This window comes from Palaemon carinicauda, chromosome 10, assembly GCF_036898095.1.
Source record: "Palaemon carinicauda isolate YSFRI2023 chromosome 10, ASM3689809v2, whole genome shotgun sequence".
Taxonomy (NCBI): domain Eukaryota; kingdom Metazoa; phylum Arthropoda; class Malacostraca; order Decapoda; family Palaemonidae; genus Palaemon; species Palaemon carinicauda.
In genome coordinates this window covers 111,354,330-111,373,425 of record NC_090734.1, presented here as the reverse complement: position 1 = coordinate 111,373,425, position 19,096 = coordinate 111,354,330, and positions in this window count along the sequence as shown.

The window sequence follows — 19,096 nt, the reverse complement described above, 5'->3', positions numbered from 1 at the left end:
AAAAAAAATATGACGAAAACGTCACGCTGTGTCTCTAAGGGCTCACTTTCAGCTTCCTATAAGAAGTTTCGCAAATTTTTTTTCACCTCATTGCGGATTAAGATTTGCATTATATAATCTATACATTCAAGTTCACAACGATTAATCACCTTGATAAGACATGAACTTGACGAAACTAAAGGGTGAACACTTTCCAAAATCAGCAAATTCAGCTCGGTTAATACAGCAAATCGAACTCAGGTATCTCAAGGGAATTCTATTTTGTCGCTAAAATATCTAATTTTCATGTTAATTTTGATGATTCGATTCATACAATAATTTCTTTTGAAATAAAGTTTCCTTAGCTATTACTTTTACACGTAGACTAACCGCTCTTGAAATAGTGCATAAGTAGCATATGACATAAAGCAATGTATCTTTATTACAACAAATGGTTCTTTGTGAAATTCATCACACAAGTGCCAGACAAATGTATCTCTGACTAATGTCCAAACATGAAACACTCGGTTCCTTGGTGGTCAGATACAATAACCCAGTTGATAAAAGAAAAGCGCGCGATTGGAAGAAAATTATAAACTTTGAATAAAAGATTTTAAAATTTTAGTACTGGTCTCCTAATGTTAGGAGAAATCAGTTAACAAGCGCATTGATATAGCAATAGAAATGAATGAATTGAAACCGTATTTTAATAAGATTTTACTACATTTTCGAAAAGAAGCAATAAAAAGCAGCATAATGCCGTGGCAAAAGAATGTGTCTAGCAAAAATTAAAAAAAAAGAAAAAATATTGGTTCCTTTAGCAAGCCTGGAAGACATACATTATTGCATATTGGGTTCATGATGCACGAGCAATCTCAAATTTCATTGGGCGGAATATTGACAGCATAAATAGCATTAATAATCTGAATGCCCACGTTCGATCCTTCAAAAGAAAAGGAGAAGCAATTGCACATAATTTTGACGCTGTGAAGATACCTATCACAATAATAGGTTTGCTAAAGAGGAGCTGGAATTTGCATTATCCAATTGTAGGTTAGAGGGATTATTATTATTATTATTATTATTATTATTATTATTATTATTATTATTATTATTATTATTATTATTATTATTATAATAATTGAGTTATACGTAAGATTATTATTATTGCCATTTTATTTACCTGCATTTCTAATACACATTTAGCATATATGTTGCGTTGGGAATGCGTTGCCTAATGTTTATATTGATTATTTCCACTTATTGTAAAGCTTAAAACTTACGATATCGTTCCAGTGAAAACCTTTATTACTTATGTTTAACGAAAGCGAGGAAGTTCAACAGCCCCTAGTAAAGATAATATAAATTTCGATATGATGAGATATTTAGCCCCCTTTGGCAAAGGCCTACCAAGAGAGTTTTACAATAATCTTTGAAACAAACATTTACTTCCAAATACATGTAAACAGAAAATAATATTAACAATAGCTAAGCCAGAAAAGATCACATTAATCCAAAAGATTACAGACCAATTTCACTGACCAGTTGTGTTAGCAGATTACTAGAAAAACAGGTAAATTATTGACTGAATTACCGTTTACATAGTAATAACATATTATCAGCCTCGCAATTTGGCTCACAAACATTGATTCTCTTTGGATTTTCTTCCACTCTTGAAAAACTATATACGTAAAGGTTTGGACGAAAGAAAATCCCAGTAGAGTTAAGCAGGCACTAAAGTTAAAAATTTATGGAATGAACACTTAGTTCCAGCTATTACTAGGTTTAGCAAGTATTGTCATGTATCTAATGGATTCTGTCAATCTGAGAATTCTATTAAAGCTGGCGAATGAGAGTTGAGTTATGAACGCGGATAAAGAGGGACATTTAAATAACTTAACAATAAAGCAATCGAAGGCATGTATATATGGTGTCACTCGTCATTATAACGCAATGGCTGTATTGAATCAGCCATTATTACCAAAGCCTTTATAACATATATTCATCAAGTCTCTCTATCAGACGTACGTTTGGTTCATATATTCCACACAAGATGACACTGGCACTAATTGATACGAGACACTTACAGGGGATTATACAAGAAAACTATTATTCTATTATTCTTCCACAATGCAAATGTAAATAGTATACATATCACCATTAACGGAAGTACCATTTATAATATAAATGCATCATTCCTGGAGAAAGTTATGCAGGCGTATTATGAATTTCCAAAGGAAATTATCATAGACCATGAGAATATCATATCCCTGAATAGTTTTACAGAGAGGAGAACCATTGTCTAAATCTAATTTCGTACATGAGGCAGAAGCTCTACCAGTAGAGAGGTCTGCCAGTATGCGAATCATTTTAAAATTTAGTACAGCAGTAACAACGCCCCATGTCATCATGTTACTACGGGTATTTTATCGATTGATGGGACAGAATTATTTACGGTGATGTGAGGGCTTGGGACTGGTAGATGCAAGAGAGCAGGATAGAGCTCTAAGAGGGAAGGTGGACAGATTAGGTAAATACCTAGGCATATTTTTTCCTGATCATGTGAGAGGTATAACCTTTGGGTCACACAGGGAAGAGGCTATCACCATCGCAAATACGTTGGAAACCTCTTCAAATATTGAAAGCATGGGAGACTGGGTGTGCTTTTATGTAGCTAAGTCACCTGAAAATTATATCAAATTCTTTATAGATATGGTGTTAGCCCGGAGATATACAGTAAGCACTTCCTGACTTTCTTCAAGAGGAATAAATCCTTTGAATTATTGAAATTCATGACACCAATACAACCAGATTCATCGTAAAAGTGCGGATATATGTTTATTCTTCATACATTCGGTTAGTCATTATGGGGTATGGCATACATTATAGAAAGTAAAGACCGTGTTTTCCACCAGTATTTTTAGGCTGAATGATGGAATAGTAGCTGATTATTATTTCACTCGCTTGATGAGGAGACACTGCTCTGAGTGGAAGGGGGGGGGGGGGGGGGGGGAGAACGATTACATATAAAGAATGCATCTGAATGAGGGATAACTATGAACATTCCTGAGTCTAATTATTAAAAATAGTCATAATAGGGGATGTCCCACGATTGCACAAGTTTATTTATATCCATGATGGTGAGTTAATTTCTATTTTCTTTTTTTTTTCATTTATTAGTTAGGGACGGGAATCATTCATGGGGTTAATCTATTCCTTAGTGGAGGTGTCGTCATGAGTCTAATGAGTTATTTGTTTTATACCTTATCAGGCTTCCAACCGGACCATTTATCTCAGCAGTGGAGGATGAAAACTAATAAATCTAAAGCGTGTAGCGCAGTGAGGTTGGGATTCGAGAGAGCTATGAAGACCTTCAAGAAGTTCACAAAAATGACATTTGAAGCATTCTTACAAATCCGATTATAATTTGTATGATAGGAAAAATGAGAAATACATGCATATAAAAAGACCAGTCTGGTTGTATAAGATAAATAAAATACTGCTTTTAAAATATTACTCTCCCTATCCAATGTTATCGTATCAAGTATCATGGCTTATCATCATCACGAGACATTCCTATATCTGTTTATTCAAGTGTTATCGTTTCAAAGAAAGATAATAGGATAAGCATATAAATTTACCAACACTCCTAACAATAATAATGATAATAATAATAATGAATATTGTAATGATTTTATTAACAATAATTTCAAAACATAACGATAAATTTAATAATTTCCATGATAACTCGTATTATTATTATTATTATTATTATTGTTATTATTATTATTATTATTATTATTATTTTTATTGTACTGGGTTGTCCAATAGGATACGCAAATAAATTTACCAATACTTCTAACAGTAATAATGATTATAATGAATGTTGTAATAATTTTATTTCAAAACACAACGATTAATTTAATAATTTCTATAATAACTATTTAAGTTTGAATGATGGACTCTTATTATTATTATTATTATTATTATTATTATCATTATTATTATTATTATTATTATTATTGTACTGTGTTTATTGTTAACAAGAAGTTTCAATCTGAAATATATATTCCAGGTAATACAAATAATATAATGCCAACAGCTATAGAAATCTTGAATTCCCCCCGATTTAATCAATAATAACAATTATGAGTATTGTAATAAACAATAATTTCAATATATAACGATAACTTTAATAATTCCCATAATAACGATTTAATATGGAATGATAGACTCGTAGTTAGGTATTATTTCACTCACTTGATGGGCTAGCTTAGGTTAGGTTAGGTTAAGTTAGGCTAAAGATTGAATGGTTAGGTTAGGTTAGGTTAGGTTGGGTTAGGTTAGGTTAGGTTGAATTGGGTTGGGTTGGGTTAGGTTGGTTAGGTTGTGATAGGTTAGGTTAGGTTAGGTTAGCTAGGTTTGGTTAGGTTGGCTAGGTTAGGTTAGGTTAGAGAGAATGAGAGAGAGGGGGAGAGAGAGAGAGAGAGAGAGGGGTGGACATACGTTAGGGGTAGCAAATGAAGTAAAGAGAGGGGTGAAGTTAGGTTAGGGGTAGCCAATGAGGTTAAGAGAAGGGGGCTGAAGTTAGGTTAGAGATAGCCAATGAGGTTAAGGGAGTAGTAGGAGTTAGGTTAGAGATAGCCAATGAGGTTGAGGGAAGAGCTAAAGTTAGGTTAGGGGGGCACCCTTATGGATCGGTTTGAACTGGTTCTTATGGATCGATTCTGGTTTGAACTGGTCCTTATGGATCCAAAACGTATATATGTGTGTATCCTATAATATATATATATATATATATATATATATATATATATATATATATATATATATATTTGGGCACAGGCCATGTTGTCCTGATGGAAGTTCCTTTAGGGTAGCTTCCTAGGTTATATTTGACTACAGTGATATTCCCAGAGAATTTACCTTAAGGTATCCAGAATTCTAACTCCTGGAGCGAATATCCCTAAACAAACTTAACCAGGGATATCGCATAATATCAGAGGATGTATTCTTAACATGCCACATAGCAATCTACACCCGGAATAGAATTAACACTTCGAGGGGTCAAAGTGGCAAGAAAACAAAAAACGAGAAGGAAAGGAGAGCCGTTAGCAAGGCACCTCTCTTATCTCGCTTTGAGTGTGTACATAGTGCCGCCGACGGCGCCATCTGCATTCCTTTTTACGTAGCCCAACAACTCGGTGTTTTCCCTGTGTTTCTCGTAAATCTTTGATTATTTCAACCTCATGATGCTTTCTCCAGCCTCTTCTGCCTCTGGAAAGTTGAGTATTATTTTTATTATGTATAAATTTAAGCTCTTGGTGCTTTTAAAATAAATCGATAGCGATATTAACGTTACAAGAGCTGTTGCCTACCGGAGGCATCCTGGACGCTGTCGCTCGCCATGCATGAGTCATTTAGTTAGCCAGAGCGACGTTTCCGGCCCTTATGCTTTAATAATTCTAGCTATTTAGCTTTACAATAGGAATTCTTTATATGATGCCGTTAGTATTTCTGTTTTGGGGATTGAAATACCGACCTAGCTTACGCTAGGCTTCGTAGCCTAGGCGTTTGGCCCTAGTACTTTCATGCATGATATACAGATTTCCGAGTGTTTAAAAATTTATTGAAGCTATAGGCAGTTTTATACATATAAGATATTGTTGATATTTTCTTGCAAGATCGTATACGAGAGAGTTTCGGTAATCGATTCTCTTCGCGCCTAGGCTAGTAGCCTATGGAGCCTTAGTATACTTTCGCACTCTCCCCGGTTGTTCTTTTCTCCTCAGAGATTAAGCGCAATCCCTTTTCCCTCTGTTTTAAGCCTTAGGCTTAACCCTAATGGTTTATGTGAATAAACATTTGGATATAATTATATTAGGGTGTTCTGTTCTTTCCTGTTTCCAGAGAATCTGGCTTCAGGAGGGGGCAGGACATCAAAGTATTCAGTCTGGGTCTGTTTCTTTCTAGCATAGATAATAAGATTCCTTTGCTAGGCCAGGCTCAGACATAGGAGGCTTACCCTCCCTAAACCACTTCTGAAGGTTTCTGTATGAGATGATTCCTTCTTCTAGTGATCTAGCAGACTAGTCCAGTGTTGTTGTTCTCGGTTTGATAAGATTCTCCTTTCCCTTGTGAATAACAACGCCAAACTTTGTTTTAGTGCTGAGGGAGATAGCAAGTATTGCCGGCCTCCCTCCCCTGATTACCCCTAGGCTAGGATGAGCTTTCTTGGCCGTGGGGTGATCTCTTACTAAAGCAGAGTTTGTAGGACCCTCTTCTCCCCTTCCCCCCCCCCCCCCCTATCCTTAGTAATGGCCTAGCCATTACATACCTTGGCCGTCGTTCTACATCTGTACCTTGTATAGGTTAAGATGTGGACCCGACTCAGTCCTTTGCCGGCCGGCAAAGGCCTAACTTCTGTAGAGTGTTCCCCAGACCTCCCTTGGTCTCACATCCATGTCTGTCAGTAGAGCCAAGCGGCATTGGATACAAGGAATCCTGAATTTCACATTCTCCCCTTCCTTATATTCACTCTTTCTGGATGCAGGGCTGTAAGGCAGTGCCGTTTTATATCCTTACATCCATTCTGTTTCTCTTCTAGTGTTTGTACCTTAGCCCGACTGCCGGCTTAAGTGGCCGGCAGCCAATCTGGTGGAAGTTCTCTGGTTCCTTTTTGCTGCCGGCCAGCATAGGTAGCATACCATTGCCGGCCGGCAACAGAAGCACACCATAAGATCTGCCGGCCGCTACGATTGGCGGCCGGCAGCCGGGTGCTAGCGTTTATAGTTGCCGACCGGCAGACACTTCCGGCAGGCACACACATCTGAACCAGCGATCTTCCACCCAGTAGTCTAAAGGTAGCACACCTTGGAACTATTTTAAGGTACGTGCCGGCTGGCATGTTATATCATATACAGTAGACAGTATTTCTACAGTATAGTATATACTGCATGGAGAAAACTATAGTATAGAATATATCTTAACACTAAGTTTTTCCAACATTCTTGTGTTGTCTTGTACAACCTTTTGTGAGACCGTACAGATGAAGAAAGTGAGTTCTTTCTTTATTAACTATCCAGTATATTAAAATTATTTATATTGGTGTGAGCTACACCCACATTTTCCTTTGGAAACACCTTGATGGTTATTCTAAAATAAGATTAACCAGAAAATTTTATTATCTGGAAGGTTACAGTAATTGGCTGAGCAGGAAATACAAGTATGTGTCTTTCCTTCTTTCCTTTCTAGCTTTGTTATTTTAAGCTATAAATATTTTAACATTAGTTATCCAGTGATATGTTTTTCACTTGATACTCATGGAATTTCTTCTCTTTACAGGAGGACCATCCGAAGTGCGGGAGCATGTTCTACAACGTCCGCAGTAAGAACTTCTCTGGACATGAGTTGTGCAGGAGGCACACAGCATGGCCAGCCTTCAAAGATGATCTCCGGTATTGGGACCCGCAGGTATGTACGATATGCACTAACCTGATTACCGAGGCCTTTGACGCCCCTAAGTCGGCGGAGTCAAGGGACGCAGCGAGGGAAAAGCTTCGAACCTGGGCGAGGGGCTTCCAGAAGAATACTTCTGGCCCCTATCTTCCAAGCGAGAAGATGAGGGCTTACCTTCTCATTAAGGCATCAGCGGATGCAGTGATTCCCCAGCCTCAAGCAGAGATACCTCTAGTTCAGATTCCGGTGGATTCTGAAGTCTCGGACGCCCTACAAGACATCCAACTGGACGATAGGATGTCTGAGGTGTCCGAGTACACCGAAAAGGACCTTCTGGCAGAAGACCAAGAAGAGGAGCTGACCCAGGCTCCGGATACTGAGGAGGAAGAAATCGACGAGGGGTCGGTTACTCTGGTTCAGGCCCCTGAACCTGTTTCCTCAACATCGTCTGCTATCCCAGATGATCTGGGAAGGACTCTTTCTTCCATCGTTGAAATGATTCAGTAGATGCAGAAGAAGAATGACGAGAAGGAAGCTGCAATGAAGTTGGAGATGCGGAGACTTGCAGCATCACATGGGCCCCAGAAGAAGCTTAATGTGAAGGACCATCCTTTGTGCTCGGATGCCAATCCTTGGAGGTATGCCGAGCACATGCCTATGACAACAGGAAAGATTGTCATTTCGGAGAAGTTGGGTTCAATTCCCTTCGAAGAAGTGGAATTCTGGCCAAACAAGGAGTCTTACCCGGACTGCTATGTCCGTCTTAGGAAGGAGCCAGCCTCAAAGGAAGAAACGGAGCTGAAGGAGGTCATAGTTTTTTACAATAATAAAGCACAAACTTTACTATCAAGCTCATTGAAGGAGAGGGGCTTCACAAACTCAAAGGTACCTGCTTTGAGTAAGAAGCATCCTTCCTTTGTGGCCTCTCCTACCAGAGCCCTCCTCTTTCTGGAGAAGGGATTTAAGGCTGTTTTGAAAGGGGTCGAGGCAGGTAAACCATGTCCCTCCTTGGAGGAGTGTAAACCTCTGTCCTTGGCCTTACCCATGGACCAAAAAGACTGGAAGGACGTCCATCTTACCTTCTCAGTCGGGAAGTTGGAGGCGATATTGCCGGACGTCAGTTCGGTCAAGACCTCCCGAAGCTGTCTGATTTTCTCTTGCGTGGGGAGCAAGAGACAAAAGAGAGACTTGCCGCTTCAATGTCTCTACAAACGACTCTGGAGACGATGGCAAGTGACCCAAAAGCTCAAGAGATGTTTATGGTAGTGGCCAAAACCCATTTGGCCACAGTGACGATGGACCTCTACAGCTTCGTCAAAGCTAGGAGAGCTTGTAGGGAGTTCGTGTTCGCCTCGGCTGCGGTGAGGCATGAACCGAGTAAACTAATCTCCTCTTGCATTTGGGGTAAAGACCTCTTCCCTAACGAAGTGGTCAAGGAGGTAGTGGATAAGACCGCAGCAGAAAATAGAAACCTTCTCCAGAAGTGGGGCCTATCTCTTAAAAGAAAATCTTCCCCGGATGAGGGTCCCCAACTAAAAAGGAAGACTAAGAAGCCTAGGCTACCCTCTCGGCCAGCCAAACCGTACAGACAGCAACAGCAGCTTCCCATGACCGCAGTGCCCCAGATGGTGGCACAAACCCCGACCACGTACCAGTTGGTACCCCAAGCCATGACAACGCAGTCTCCGGCATTTAACCCAGCATTCGAAAGGCAGTCTACTACCTTCTGTCCAAGAGCTAGAGGATCAGCCAGAGGTTCGTCTAAACATCCCTCAAGGGGAAGGGGGTTCAGGGGAGGACGCGGTCAAGGAGGCAAGGCCTTAGGTCAACAGCAGCAGAAGTGAAACGCTTCCGGTAGGAGGGAGACTTCATCTTTTTCGGGATCGTTGGACCTTCGATCCCTGGGCCCACAGCCTAATCAAGAATGGACTGGGTTGGAGCTGGTACAGCACTCCACCTCCATTCCCACAATTCTTCCAACACTCTACCCCCGTTCTGGAAGAATACATCCGAGAACTCTTGGAGAAAAGAGTAATCCGAAGGGTAAAGTCCATCAAGTTCCAAGGAAGGCTGTTTTGTGTTCCAAAGAAGGACTCAGAAAAACTCAGAGTCATTCTGGACTTGTCGCCACTCAACAAGTTCATAGTGAACTACAAGTTCAAGATGCTAACACTCCAACACATAAGGACCTTACTGCCCAAACGGGCATTTACCGTCTCCATAGACTTGTCAGACGCATATTGGCACATTCCAATCAGTCGTCACGTCTCCTCCTACCTAGGATTCAAGCTACAACGAAGACTCTACGCCTTCAGAGCCATGCCATTCAGGCTAAACATAGCCCCAAGAATCTTCACGAAGCTTGCGAACGCAGCTCTCCAACAATTACGCCTAAAGGGGATCCAAGTAGTGGCCTACCTGGACGACTGGCTGGTGTGGGCAGCATCAGAGACAGAATGCATGCAAGCTTCCCAACAGGTGATCCAGTTCCTGGAACATCTAGGATTCAAGATCAACAGAAAAAATTCTCGGCTTTCTCCATCTCAAAAGTTTCAGTGGCTGGGAATCCACTGGGACTTACTGTCACACCAACTTTCCATCCCTGTAAAGAAGAGGAAAGAAATAGCAGGTTCTGTCAAGTGACTTCTGGATTCCAAAAGGATATCAAGACGGGAACAAGAGAGGGTGCTGGGCTCTCTTCAGTTTGCCTCAGTAACAGACCCAGTGCTAAGAGCACAGCTAAAGGATGCAACCGGAGTTTGGAGAAAATATGCACCAAACGCGCGAAGAGATCTGATAAGACCAATACCGACTCGTCTACGAACACTTCTCAAGCCGTGGTCCAAAGCCAAACAACTGAAGAAATCGGTGCTTCTTCAGCCACCTCCCCCCTCTATGACTATTCATACAGACGCCTCGAAGGAAGGATGGGGAGGTCATCCTCACTGGAAGAAGGTCCAGGGAACCTGGTCCAACCTATTCAAGAGGTTTCACATAAACTTTCTGGAAGCCATGGCAGTACTTCTTACATTGAAGAAAGTCTCCCCTCGCCACTCGATCCACATAAGATTGTTACTAGACAGCGAGGTAATAGTGAGATGCCTGAATCGACAAGGATCGAGGTCACCTCAAATCAATCAAGTGATGTTGGCTGTCTTCCGGCTAGCGGAGAAGAAGAGATGGCACTTGCCAGTAGTTCACCTTCAAGGAGTCCGTAATGTGACAGCGGACGCTCTATCCAGGCACACGCCGATAGAGTCAGAATGGTCCCTAGACGCAGGATCATTCTCTTTCTTCTTGAGTCAAGTCCCGGAACTGCCGATAGGCCTCTTTGCGACGAAAGACAACAAGAAGTTACCTCTCTACGTGCCCCCGTACGAGGATCCTTTAGCGGAAGCAGTGGGCGCTATGTTTCTCGACTGGAACAGATGGTCCAGGATTTACCTGTTCCCTCCTCACAACCTTCTACTGAGGGTCCTCGACAAACTGAGATCCTTCAAGGGGAAAGTAGCAGTAGTGGCTCACAAGTGGCCGAACAGCGTATGGTTCCCTCTTGCAATAGAACTAAAGCTGAAGTTTCTACCGCTAACGGATCTAGTTTTGACTCAGCGAGTTCAGAAGTCGACTGTCTGCGCTTCATCATAGAAAACCCGGAACCTGCAGCTCATGATTTTCTCTCCCTAGCGGTGAGAAAACGTTTCGGGATATCAAGAGACAGTATAGACCTTTTAAAGGAATAATTCCAAATCTACCAGAAGACAATATGAGTCATCATGGAGAAAGTGGGTGTCCTTTGTCAAGGCAAAGAATCCACAAAAGATCTCGACAGACTTCTGCTTATCATTCTTCATCCACCTCCATGGTCAAGGTTTAGCAGCCAACACGATATCAACGTGTAAGTCCGCCTTGACAAGACCTATTCTATAATGCCTTCCAGGTCGACCTCTCTAACGACATTTTTAACAAAATTCCAAAGGCCTGTGCTAGGCCCATACCATCAGCACCTCCGAAACCCATTTCATGGTCGCAGGATAAGGTTCTTCCTTTTGCTTCATTGATGAACAATGAGAAGTGTGCTTTAAAGGATTTGACCCAAAAAGTTATATTTCTGTTTGTGCTCGCTTCGGGGGCTAAGTTAGTGAAATAGTAGCCCTCTCGAGAGAGGAAGGTCCTGTTCAGTTCTTAGATGGGGGAGAACTAAACCTTTTCCCGGACTCAACGTTTCTTGCCAAGAACGAGCTACCCACCAACAGGTGGGGTCCCTGGAGAATCTGCCCTCTGAAAGAAGATGCATCTCTATGTCCAGTGGAGTGCCTAAAGGTCTATCTTCGTAGGACTTCAGACTTCAGGGGAGGTCAGCTGTTTAGGGGAGAAACATCAGGCTCAAATTTATCTCTGAAGCAACTAAGGGCTAAAATCACCTATTTTATTCGCAGAGCGGATCCAGATAGTACATCGCAGGTCATGATCCGAGAAAAGTTGCCTCTTTCATAAATTTCTTTAATAATATGGATATCGAACATCTTCGCTCATACACTGGCTGGAAGTCATCCAGACTATTCTTTAGACACTATGCGAAGCAAGTGGAGCAACTGAAGAGGTCTGTGGTGGCAGTAGGTAGTGTCGTTAAACCTACTGTTTAATTCTGCGAGGAACAGTGAAATTAATTGGGACGATTAATTCAATGGTGGGTGTGTAGTTACGGACTGTTCTACAGACTAAGTGTTAGGTCACTAAGGTGTCCTCATTGACTGTTCCATAAACAAAGGTGAACCAAGCATAAGTGCAGACACGTGTGCCAAGCGTTTCTAACGCCAGTGTGATTGAATAGTAAGACCGACTTTAATGATCTTAATATCTCGATATTAAAAGTGGCGCATATATGTTCTTTCTTTTCAGATGAAACAATTTTTTTCTGCTTACTATGATCCTTATGCTTATTTGTTGGTTAACCACTTCTTATACATGTATAATTGCTGATTAACCTTTTTTTTTTTATTGATTGTCAATAAACTAGTACTCGTGAACCTTGCGTCTCATTTGCCTGTGTCATTTTACTAGAAAATGGTTTAGCATTACTTTAGATTATGAATAATTTTAACATGAATAATCCTAAAGATTGTTCCTTACTACAAGCAAACATTCATTGGTTTATGCTTTCCCCAAGTAGGGAAGACTTCATGCCCTATAGGGACGGTGGCGGATATACAATCTCTTTCTATTCGGATATAAACCTTTGTCCAATCCAGTAATAGAACGGCACACCGGGGAACTTGTCGGTATTTCATATCGACACGGGTGGTTCTTTTACAAACTTTGCTTTACATAATATAGGGTGAGACCGCTATATTGGCTTGTCTGTTATTCATACATAGGTATATGTACTCCTCGAGACTTTTTCCAGAGTCTAGTATGACTTCCCTGTAGGGGGCAGGAAGCACTAACATGATTTATGCTTGGATGAAATGATGTATGACGGTAACATCATTGGTCTCTAGGTCTATGCTGACCAGGAAATACTTTCTTGAGGGTATGGCACGATTTGAGAATCCACAGTTAAAGTTATGCTCTGGTATACTTCCATCAGGACGACATGGCCTGAGCCCAAAAAACGGATTTTGAGCGAAGCAAAAAATCTATTTTTGGGTGAGATGGACCCGCCCTTCCCTTTTCATAAAAAGGGCTATTGGACCCCTCCCTATAATGCAGTATCTGTAGCACCTCGTGTATCGCTACAAGGAATGCAGATGACACCGTCGGCGGCGCTATGTACACACTCGAAGCGAGATAGGAGAGGTGCCTTGCTAGCGGCTCTCCTTCACATTCTAGTTTTTCGTTTTCTTGCCACTTTGACCCCCCGAAGTGTTAATTCTATTCGGGGTGTAGATTGCTATGTGGCGTGTCAAGAATACGACCTCTGATATTATGCGATATCCCTGGTTAAGTTTATTTAGGGATATTCGCTCCAGGAGTTAGAATTCTGGATACCTTAAGGTAAATTCCCTGGGAATATCACCGTAGTCAAATATACCCTAGGAAGCTACCCTAAAGGAACTTCCATCAGGACGACATAGCTATCTCGCCCAAAAATAGATTTTTTGCTTTGCTCAAAATCCATTATATATATATATATATATATATATATATATATATATATATATATATATATATATATATATAATGTGTGTGTATGTGTATAACGAAATTAAAGCATGAAACAAAATAAGGACTGTGAAACGTGTAAAAGTGAAAACGATGAAATTATGAAAATGATTGTAAGACTTATGTAGAACTTATATCCAAAAAAAAAAAAATTGTTAATCTAAATTGCAGTGACAAGTATCAGTATGGGAATTGCCCCGCTCTCTCTCTCTCTCTCTCTCTCTCTCTCTCTCTCTCTCTCTCTCTCTCTCTCTCTCTCTCTCTCTCTCTGCAGGTTTGCCTCTATCGAAAGGGTGAGAGTGAATACCAATCGAAAACAAAAACTGAATAAAAAAGCTGAATTTTGAAAGGGTTGGTTGTCCTTTTATCTTTTCATCTTCGACGACCTAAACTGCCCTCTTTCTTTTTTCACATTTATTCCGAGTTATTCCCGATGATTCTATCCCTTGGCAAGACTTTTCTTTATGTTATGTTGTTAAAAGGTATGTATGACACACTGGAGGTATGAACATTAGGGATTGAATCATGTTTCCACGTGGTTGGAAGTTGCATGAAGGTTATCTACTGTACCTTACTCTTTTTTTTAGTTATGAGAGGAGGTGGGCAGAGTCAGCCGAGAGGGTTGCGTCGTCAGATGTCATATAGAACCCTTTTTTAAACTGCCAATTTACCAGGAAGTTTCTAGACTGACTTTGGATGACATATAAGGGCGTGCCATTGCATGAGAGGCAGAGAGATCCATCTTGACATTCCACAAGATCTGTGCTTCCGCCAATCATCTCACCAGCACCTCTTCGGCCATAGTTTTCCTCTTCAACGTGAATAGTGTTTCCTCCTAATCGTGTATAGTGTATAGTGTTTGTTAAAACGTTTGGTAATTTTTTATTTCGAAGAAGTGATGTGAGTTTGAGAGTACATTGTAAAATCATTTTTGGGGGGCGTGGCCCTGTGTGATTTGGGTAAAAAGTGAAATGCATTTATTTCTGCTTAACTGTTCTGTAACCTTATGTGAGACTAAAGGAAGGGGAGTAACATTTACGTATATGTAAGTGTAATCATTGTTTATTTACTACAGTTTTAAAGTGTCAACTTTTTTCCTTAAACGTCAAAATTAGATATTTCCATAAATTAATTTTTACTGAAACAAGTGATTGTAAAATTCTTGAAGTGTCATTTTGTTTCAAATCTAAGGTATAGTTCAGATTTGAATTTTGAGTGATTTATTTTTCGTATTACTGTTGTATTGTTATTTTTATATAATATATATATTTTGTGTAAAGTGTATATTATTTTGATCCCCTATAATTAATCCAGTAACTTGGTCATACAGACCCTAACTTAGAACCGAAGTAAGAGGTTGGTTTTAGAATAGTTCCCGTTAAAAGTGAAGTAATTCCCCAGTTTTTGTTTTGAGTGTAACGTAAAGAGACCTTTAGATATTCAGTGTTCGTATATATTAACGTCTGAGAGATGCGTATTATTCTCCAAGCTAAAGATCTCGTGTGTATCAAAATTATGTAAAATAAAGCAGGTTCGTTTGAAATATGGGAATTCGCGTAATTTGCTGGACGTAATAAAACAAAAAGAATATATATATATATATATATATATATATATATATATATATATATATATATATATATATATATATATATATATATATATATGTATATGTATATATATATATATATATATATATATATATATATATATATATATATATATATATATATATATATATATATACACATATGTATATGTATATAATTGAAAATACGAATAGATATCTTTTGGAAAAGCAGGATGCTACATCAAGGGACTCCAACTAGGAAAATATCCCAGTGATGAAAGAAAATAGGAAAATAAATAAACTGCATGAAAAGTACTGAATACTGAAGATATACTTTGTCAGTCTGTTCAATATAAAAACATTCGATGTAAGTTTGAAATTTTGATGTTCCACCGATTCAACTGCTTTATTCGGAAGATCAATCCACATTCTGATCAAAGCTGTAATAAATTTTTTAGAATACTGTAGTATTGAGTCTTAAAACCTTGAAATAAGCAATATGTTTTTGCAATTGAAAAAAAAAATAGACCGAATGTGTTTCCTAAAAGTAAAGCTGCTGTTAAGAATGACACATAAATTTTGTAAGTCGTATAGATTTAAAGAAACGTTATCAATGCTGATATCTGGATAAAGAATAGCAACCGTCCCAGACCTACTAACAATCATACATTGAGTTTTGTTAGGTTTTGACTTCGCGCCTGATAATTTGCACCATACACTAATTTTAGCTGCATCTCTGTTAAGGGGTTCAACAACACAAGATCTATATTCAGGAGATATAGTTTATGCAGAGAGAGTAGCATCGTCTACATATGCAACGGGCTTGATCTCAAGGCCAAACAACATATTAGAAAAAGTAATGGGCCAAGAACACTATCCTAAAGAACAACAGATATAACATTCCTAAAGTCACTAAGGTAACCGTCAACAATAATTCTTTGCAATCTATTACTTAAAAATTCAATAATGATGCTAAGAAAAGACCCACCCACTTCCAACTGTTTAAGCTTGAAGACAAGGGCCTCATAGTTAAAAGGGTTGTGGAGGATTTATTTTTGTTTTATTTTAATTTTTGTTTTTTGCCAAATCCTGAGAGAGAGAGAGAGAGAGAGAGAGAGAGAGAGAGAGAGAGAGAGAGAGAGAGAGAGAGAGAGAGAGAGAGAGAGAGAGAACAAGTGGTAGTTAGCGAATGATTGTTTGTGGTGGGAAAGACTGTCGGTATATTTGAGGTTGTTTGTTTGTTTTTAGTTAGGTTACGACAGTGGTGAATGTCTTGGGAGAATGCTTATTTTGATTTCGACTGCAGCTAGAGGCTGTTGTGAATGCTGGATTATTATTTTTTTGACCAGCGTGGAAGTGATTTTTATGTTCTGAGCCGTGATTCCTCCTTGGATGAACTTACTCCATTGGAGAGATTTATCTGATGTGTTATAGATTGTTGACGACTAGGCCTGTAACAGAACTTGATACGACTGCTCGGATTTATTTAATTGTTAATGACCAGGACCGAATGAACTTGCGATTGATGATGATGATGGTGATGATGATGATGATCTCGACACCTGTGACCCAAGGAGTTACGGCTGTTATGGCAAATTAAGAGATTCTCTTGTTTATCATATAGTGGTGTTGTGCCAATAAAGACAGTTTGGCTTGGTGAATGATTACCAAAGTGTTTATTTTTTGTTTTGACTGTTATCTTGCAAAAGTGCTAGTAAATACATGCAATACTACTATATGTTTTGTTTTGAAGGTTTGGGTTACGGTGATTTGGTTGTCTGGGCTTAGTATTAAGGTTTTCGTGATTGATATTTTTTTGGTTATTTGAATGTTTTTAGTATTAAGTGTTTGTTTTAGTTTGTAAGAAATATATAGTGTTAAGGTTATGTTTTGTTTATTTTGTCCTTTTGTCTAAGAGTCTGGTTTTAGATAACGTCAGGGGAAAGTTTGTGTTGCGGAGACAATTGTCAGAAGTAAGATTCAAGGGTGTGGGGGTTGTTTTTGTAACATCCCGCCACAGGGTCAAAGGCCGCACTATAATCAACGTCGACCATACTAACTTCCTGACCACAATCAAGGGATTTTTGTACATCAGTGATGATTATAAGAAGGACATCACACGCACCAAAGTCCTTGCGAAAGCCCAATTTTAGACCAGGCACAGACTATTATCTTTACCATAGATTTTTTAGATGTTTTGCCAATACACATTAAGAAAAAAACTTTGGGTAATATGGGAGATATGGAAATTGGGTGATAATGAGTAGGGCTAACTTGTGGGAAATAGACAAGTTAGGAGTCAAGAAATCAGCGGTCTTTATCAGAGAAAAGTAAAAAGACCAACTAGGACTGTCTCCATAAGATTCAAGGTTCATCAAGAGAGTTTTAATTTTACGGGACCGAAAAGCTGATCTAGCTAATTTAGCCTAATGAGTAAAAGAATGAGGAAGATGATTACTCTGTTTACAGTCGAACACATCATCCAAAAGGGTTTTCTTTTCCTTTGACAGTGAGTGACAAAGCCATATGGTTTAAGTTGTTCCAACTTCCATATCAGATCTGATCTGCTACCCTTCCAAAGATAATAGGCCTCCAGCATCTCAAAATAAGCATGTCTACAATCATCATTGAAATAGCGTTACTCTTTCAACCGTCATTTCCATGCAAGAGAAGGGACAAGCCTATCACTTATGTTAACCAGATTCTCATCTAAGAAAACAACAGGCTCAACACTTTTATAATATTGTGACCAATTCAAATGTAAAAGATCACACAGAATGCCATTCCAGTCTGCTTGGCATTATATATATGTGTATATCTTAAAAGAGTATGACACATCAGGAAGAGGCTACTTAGTCTTAATTACTGATGAAGTTAATGCATGATTATGTCCCAACAGGAGGACAATCCTTTCTTGTTATAATGCCATGGGAGTCAGTAAATATTAGGTCCACATTCAAAGGAGGGATTATGAGAAACTGGGTACTCATTCCTGATATGCACTGCCATTCCATTTGGCCGAGGAATGGTATCCTGTTTCAAAATTATTAATATATATATATATATATATATATATATATATATATATATATAAATACACACACACATTTATATATCTATCTATCTATCTATCTATCTATCTATCTATCTATCTATATATATATATATATATATATATATATATATATATACATATATATATATATATATATATATATATATATATATATATATATATACATATATATATATATATATATATATATATATACATATATACATATATATATATATATATACATATATATATATATATATATATATATATATATATATATATATATATATATATATACCTGTTTACAGAAAATTTACACTTTCACAAATTTATTTTCATACCATTACGTCGCAATGCTTCTAAAACTATACGAATATTATTATTATGTTCTTCGGCCGTTTTCCCTGTAATTATGATATCACCTAAATAAACAAGAACGTTATGGCCAATTAAGGGAAACAAAACCGCCATCATTACTCTAGAGAAATGACTTGAAGCATTTTTAGGACCGAAAGGAAGAAAATTAGACTGAAATAATTTATCGTTAGCTATAAATGCCGTTTTACATTTACTGTCTTCCTGAATGGGTATTTGATAATATCCAGATTTTAAATCGTCAGTTGTAAAATATTTACAATCCCGTAATTTCACAAGTAATTCTTCGATTGACGGCAATGGAAATACATTATCCTTAGTTACTGCATTCAACTTCCAATAATCAACGCACAATCTTACTGAGCCATCCTTTTTCCTAACAGCTACAATTGGAGAAACCCAGGGGGATTCGCTTTCCACGATTATCCCTTGTTCCCTTGATTTATTAATTTCCCTTTATATCTCTCCCTGAAAATGGATGGGTACCTTATAAG